At 39.7% G+C, this 7292-nt stretch overlaps 1 long non-coding RNA gene across 1 annotated transcript in view; it reads right to left on the bottom strand.

Annotated features, from left to right (window-relative positions):
- Nucleotides 1-298: 298 nt before the first annotated feature.
- Nucleotides 299-7292, bottom strand: part of LOC140600267 (uncharacterized) — an 87742-nt gene continuing 80748 nt past the window's right edge. The window contains exons 3-4 of the long non-coding RNA XR_012003487.1: nt 3440-3557; nt 299-1884 (exon numbers count right to left, since the gene is read on the bottom strand). This is a non-coding gene — a long non-coding RNA (uncharacterized lncRNA). The remainder of the gene's footprint in view (nt 1885-3439; nt 3558-7292) is intronic.

The raw sequence follows: 7292 nt of genomic DNA, 5'->3' as shown, positions 1-7292 counted from the left end.
TAGCACTTTTATCATCTCCATTAATTTTTGTAAGATTTTATAAGATATTACTTATTTATTAATTTATTTTAGAGAGAGAGAGAGAGAGAGAGGGAACGCAAAAGCTGGATAGGATAGGGGGAGGAGCAGAGGGAGGGTGACAAGTAGATTCCCCTGAGCTGAAATCAAGAATCGGACACTTGGGATCCCTGGGTGGCGCAGTGGTTTAGCGCCTGCCTTTGGCCCAGGGCGCGATCCTGGAGACCCGGGACCGAATCCCATGTCGGGCTCCCGGTGCATGGAGCCTGCTTCTCCCTCTGCCTATGTCTCTGCCTCTTTCTCTCTCTCTGTGTGACTATCATAAATAAATAAAAATTAAAAAAAAAAAAGAATCGGACACTTAACTGAGCCACTCAGGAGCCCCAATTTTTATAACATTTTTTATAGAAGAAGTAAGAGTCACACAAATATTCATATAACCCCTCAAATACTGATGTGGGTAGAGACACTGATATTCCCAAGTCTCATCTGGCAGGTAAGACCCCTGCACATCAGCTTGAAATGTTTGTTCATCATCTTAATTCAGCATGAAAAAGGTAGTTCATAGGTATTGATGTTGAATACATGGAAAACATTGGAAAGTCATGTATTTCATGAAGCCAGTCCACCCATTACTACCTGTTGAGGATTTAAATTTGTTCAGTTACAAAAGCAAGAGACTCTGGCATCAAGAGGAAGGCAAATAACAAGGCGGACCAGAGAATGGTAGACACTCTGGCAAACTTAAGCAGCACCGAGCTGTCTGAAGAGGACTGCGGCTATGCATCTGCTGATGGCCGCTAGGAAGAGGGGGCCCCAGGACACATACCATTTCTTGGCTTTTATATGAAATTTCCCTACTGCTAGAACTTAGTAACTAATGCTTTAAAAAAAAAAAAAAAAAGTAAGCACTGTGCTGGCCAAAGGAAAGAAGTCTGAGGCTAGATCCAACCTACAGACAAGGGAACTACATCCTCTAGATGAAAGACATCTAAGGATGAATTCTAATTGCTTGAAAAGGAGGAAAGAGGGTCTGGGGGTTTAACTGGGCAAAAGGCCCAGAAGTGAGCATGAGCACCCTTCCATGCCAGAGCATCTCTAAAGAAGGGCAGAGAAGATAGAAGAAATACATGGTAAAAAGACAAAGCTAAGAAGCTTTGCTTTCTTTCCACTGTGCATAATGTTAGCAACAGCTGAAACTGTAGAAAGAAAAAAAGTAGATAAAAATGGCTGGAGATGTCTGTGAGCATGTTGAATATCACGAGGCACAAATGAGCCAAGTGAGATATGAAGAAGCACTCATTTCACACTCTGGAATGGTGAGCTGGTGACAATCACTGCAGCCAACGTTTCTAGGCATCAATGTGTCCAGCTCCATGCTGTGTGCTTTAGAGAGATTATCACCTATTTTAACCCTGACAACAAAATCAAGTAGATACAATTTTCCCCGCTTTACAGATAAGGAAACCGAGGATTGGAGACATTAAGTGTCTTGCCCAAGGTCATAAAACTGGTGGGTGCAGAGCAGACCTAACCCAGGACTGTGCGACTCCAGTGGCCGAGTTCTTTACCAATGTCCACTGTTGTCTCTCTGGCTGGGCTTGAAATGGAACCAGAAGAATAAAGTCCTGAAATGTTGCAGGTGCACAACCCTTCAGGAGTCTAAATAACTAGAGAGAGTGAGGGAAGCGTATGTTCTTCTTTTCCTGACAACGGCATTTTATGGGGAGCAGAATGAGGTGTTGATCAGAGCCGTGTATCAATATGCCAGCGTTGCCTTCACCTTCCTCTGATACTTCTGTGTGGTGTGACACTGGCCAGGTCACTGGAGCCCTCTGTGAAGTTCTCTACGGTTCAGTTCTCCATCTGTACAATGAGAACATTATTACATTTAGCTGCCAAAGAAAGGAGACCCCAAGAGGATTTCCTAAAGTCTACCCCTGCACATTTTCAAAAAAGACTTTCAGGGGTAGCATTGCCAAATTCCTTCAGCACCCTTCTGTTACTCTGGAACGTGCTTAAGAATTCACTGCAGTGTGCCAATTTCCAGGCTCTTTGGCTATTTGAAGAGCCCATAATCCAGTCAGTAATCACCTCTGACTCTATGGGATTTGTTTTTGCCTGTTTTCAACCAAAGAAATGAGAGAAAGTCTTACAAAGTGTAAAAGCCCAAAGTCAGGCCCCTAACCTAAAGATGAGGACACAAATGATAAGGACAACAATATAAAAGTGGCTTTTAAAAGTTATTCCTAAAAATACTGTTAACACCACAACCCATACCAATGTATCTGCTTGTATCTGCTTAGCTGCCCTTTCTTGAGGTAAGAGAGTGAGATTTTCAGAGAAGATCACTCTCAAAACCTTCACAACTAAAGACCTCAACAGTAACCCAGGATAGCGACATATCTGAGCATCCAAAAGTCAGAAAAGCTTCATAAATGTATACTGATGGTGATTGGGATGACAACACTACAGTTCAATCAATGTTAATATATTGTGTTGCATTTAATCTTAATGAGTGAAAAATGTTGAGGGGAGTCACCCAAACTACAGTGGGATGACCCACCCTAGCCCTGCATGTGAACGGTGTCTGGTCCACACACACTACTTCGCAGGTGGAAAACCTCCCCCAGCAGCTGGCACCTCCCTACTGCCACACAATTGTAGAAGCCCAATGTTGGGCTTAGGAATGGATTTCCTTGACTCCTGCTCTTTGAAATTCTGAGACATTGGCTTATTCAAAAGCACCAGTAGTTTTTGAGAGCTTAATGTATTAAGGTGCTGAAATTCTTAAACAAACTATATTCTGTTTTTTTCAACAAATACATTGGAAGAAATAAAGGAGTAAGGGAAAGGGAAATCCATACATTAAAAGAAACTTTAAGACATAGCAACAAATTACAATGTATGAACCTCATTTCATACTAATTTCAATAAATTATAATTTTTTAAAAATTATGAGAAAGAAATTTAAACACTCTTGTATATTATATAATGTTAAGGAATTGGTGTTAATTTTTAGAGGCAATAATGATATTATGCTTGGTTTTTTAATATATTTTTATCATTTAGAGAGAACACACTAAAACATTTAAGGGTTATAGCACATATAATGTCTCAGATTTGTTTCAAAATAATTCTGGAAAAGAAGAGAAGTGGGTAGAGTGTTTCAGGCATTATAAGTTTGGGCATGAGTTGAAAATTGGTAAAAAGTCAGGTGATGTTTAAGTGGGGGTTCTTTACATGATTCTCTCTCTTTCATATATATTCGAAATTTGCCGTGATAAAAGACAAAAGGAGATTGTGGCTATCAGCTTCTGTCAGTTAGAATAGATATTTGAGAGGGAACTCTTTTGGAAGAGGATGCCCACAATTCCATGCAACTACGGCTGATTTCATTGTAATTAAACAATGTACTCACTTTTAAAAATAAAATAACTTTAAGGCACAGATGACCCCTTTAAGCAGTGGTCCTCTAATGCCTTACTGCTACCGAACTATAGATCTTCTTTCTAAACGGCCGGCTGATGCATCTCCATCTAAAAGATGATCAGGAAAAAAAAAAAAAAAAAAAAGATGATCAGAAGACAGAGCAAACTCATATCCAAAATTGAACTTATTTTTCCAACCAACCTACTTCCTCATTCTTAGTATTATTGCAAGCCCCATCGACTCAGTAGCCCAATCTATAAGCCTAAGAGTTATTTTCAACTTCCCCCTTTCCCTTGTCCTTACATCTATCTACTTGTCATATCCAATCAATTCTAGATCAGAAAGGGTCCATCAACAATGAACTAGCATAGATTCTGAGAGTGACAGAACTGAAAGAGGGAACAAAGGGCCTGCCAGTCACCCAGTCACATGTAAATATCCCCACCCAGTGGAGTCACCTACAAAGACCCACAACCGTAAGGAAGAGCAGTAGCAATGAGAAACCTGCCACTTTATGTGAAGGCACCTCTAACTCCTCTCAGGGCCTGATACAGTAAGAAGAGTTTGGGCATAACCATATTCCCCATCTACCAGGGAGCTCAAGCACACTCAGAGGAAAACAATAAACCAAAACCCTCTTCTATAAGAGGACCAAACCACAATCTGCAGACGACCAAAATGGGAGAATGAGAAACGCTGAGTTGTTCAAACGGCAAAAGGAGACTGTAACAAAATACAAAAATAGCAGGGAGAGTAATAGAACTTAATTGCTGTCTATGAACAGTATCTGAATCTATTATATCAATGATACCATGATTCATCCCCACAAGTCAAACTTGGAGCCAAATGAACAAAAGAAAAAAAAATCGCATTTGAGAAGAAAGATGCTTGCAACACATTTAATTTTGCATAAGGAATGTAAATTTCCCAAGGATTTGACCTAAAGCATTAAACAAGCCCATATATTGTTCTAATCAATTAGGCCTTCCTGCATCAGCACTTTTGCCTTGCAAACAACCAAAGCCATCATGTTCTCTAATCAACAGAAAAAAAATTCATACAGATTGGTTTTTTTTTCATTTGTTTCTTATTAAATTTCTAGGAAAAAAAAAAAAACAAGAACTTCTCAAACATCTGAGGATCTCTGCAAGTGGAAAGGATGAGTTATCATTAAATGACACCCATCTAGGGGCACCTTGGTGGCTCAGTGGTTGAGCACCTGCCTTTGGCTCGTTGTGATCCCGGGGTCCCTGGATTGAGTCCCCACATCAGGCTCCCCATGGGGAACCTGCTTCTCCCTCTGCTTATGTCTCTGCCTCTCTGTGTATCTCTCATGAATAAATAAAATCTTTTTAAATAAATAAGTCAATAAATAAATGACACCCATCTGAAAGGGAGAAACAGCTAGATGCTACTTGGTAGTTGTCTTGGGGCTTTTCAACATTCTGAGATTTAAAACTATAGACTTCCATATTGAGAGATGTCATTTAGAATTATCCAAATTCAAAAAATGGAGCCTTCAACACTACTCTGGTGACTATTCAATTTATCAAAATTGGAAAAGTGTATATTTTTAGCTAAAATGAGCTCAGAGATAATTATTCCATACTTTTCACCCTCTGTATGGAAATGCAGCAATCTCTGTGGTAGGCTCTTTATTAATTCTGGTAATAATATCAATCAAATATTTACTAAACACTTACTATGTGGCAGTATGGTATGCAAAGCTCACTCCATACTTTATCTCATTTAATCCTCACCAAATCCTATGAGGTTGTCATAATTACTAACCCCATTTCATAGATGGCAAAATTGTGGCTACCAATCAATGAACATTCTACTGACTTCTCCATAGACAAAAGAGTGTAAGAGCAGTGAATAAATGCCCCAACACAGAAAATGTCTTTAGTTCTATACCAGTTCTTTAGTTCTTTAATAATAACTTTAAATTTTCCACTTAAGCCCTCAGAAAATGTCTTCATAAGGAACAAAAGTTCATATCAAGGATTTTCCTACAAAACTTCAATGGTATCACCCTGAGACTTACTCAGTATCTTCAGCATTTAGGTCATTTCATTGCTCATTGGACTCTCCAGAATGTAAAGATACAATTTAGACCAATGCTTTAAGAGCCTCCTGTGTGCCAGATAGCATACTAGTAACTTGTGAATTATTTAATTTTCACAATGTAACTATGAGACAGTACCTTTCATAGCAGACAGGTATAAACCCAGAGTAAAGGGACTCGCAGCTGATAAAGGCTGAGGCTGGCATATAGTTTGAGGTCTTCCAATTCCAAAAGGAGGATAAGAGACTGGTTAAGTTGCTTGCGTTGGGGGGTGGGAGGTGGGGAAGAGAATATATTTTGCAACAAAAATATATTGAAACAAAAAGCCAAAGGCTGGATAGTTTATTGAAGGTTTTTAATTATTCATTCAATTCTTGGATCTGGATGGCAGCACAGAGAATGTTGTTCTGGTTCCAAATTTCTTTTGAAAATTTTAACATGGGCTATGTAAGTAGTGAAATGTAAAGGCTCGCAGCCCAATGCTCTTGCTTTCTGCAATACACAGTCCTCTGCTTCTCATATTTCTATCCAGAGCAGCATTAGGAGATATAAAAAGGTGTCTCAAATTTCAGCAAAGAAAAAGGGAAATGGGACATCACATCAACAAAAACATTCATGATTCCAATGATTGTTTTCTGATCTGTGACTGTGCCTGACAACTATTCTCATAAACTTAAATTCCAACCAATGAAGTCAATAATGGTAGATGACCTACATTGTTGGCATTTTGAGGCAAATGAACTCAGCCCTCTGCCATTCTAACAGCAGTAGCAGCAAATACTGGCAAGTGTATAGCATGAGTGTATTTGCTAGTGTATTCTTTTTCTGGATCCCCTGAATGGATCTCTCTGTTTCAAAGAATATCCCTGGGCCCCAAATACCAGGTGAACCATACAATGTAGATCAATAGATTTTTCGAGTGCAATAATTGTGTCTCTCTGGGAGATCCCCATTAGCCCCAGAAGGAAGAATACTTTGATTGACCTCGAGGAACACAGCAGATGTGGATAAACTGTGTGCGCTGCTGACCTTATCAGAAGAGAGCCAGGCCTTGAAAATCACAGGGGAACACCCTGGGCATGTGCATGTGGGCTGTGGGAAACCAAACAGCTGGTCAAGTGTGTGCTTTCTTTAAAAAATATAAAATAAAATAAAACAACAACCAAACCCCAAACTGCATACATATGAGGAGAAAGAAGTATCTGAATTAACAGTATTTCTTGATATTTAAAAACATCGCCAGGAAATAATAACATGAATAGAAACAAGAGGAGGTATGTTGTAAGGATCTAGGAATCTTTAATCCACTAGTGAAAAGATTTTCTACATAAAATCCTGCTTAAGCTCCTGGGGACAGGAAAGAAGTTTACTATGTTAGCTTTGATATATTTCTTGCTCTGTGTAGGGGCTCTGTAGCCAAATAAGATGGCAGGAAGAGGGTGGACATTCAGCAAAATTGATCTCTCATATAGATCCAACCCAGAGAAAGAGGTTAGAATTCTGAGAGAGGGAGGAGCGAAGGGAGAGAGAGGGAGAAAAAGAAGGAAGGTAGGAAGGAAGGGGAATCTAGAAGATGCTCTGGAAAGTCTTGATTTGGAATGGAAGGAGTTTTTATCTCCACTGAAATCACCACCCAACACCAACCGGACCGGATTTGTTTGGAACAGAGGCGAGCCCTACTCCCCTGCCATGCACTGCAGCAAGAAACTGAACACGTTGCTAGTAGGAAGAATCACAAGCCGCTGAACCCTCACACATCTGAGGAAGCAAAATG

This window comes from Canis lupus, chromosome 11 (genome assembly GCF_048164855.1).
Source record: "Canis lupus baileyi chromosome 11, mCanLup2.hap1, whole genome shotgun sequence".
NCBI lineage: Eukaryota > Metazoa > Chordata > Mammalia > Carnivora > Canidae > Canis > Canis lupus.
This window is presented reverse-complemented; position numbering and strand designations above follow the sequence as displayed.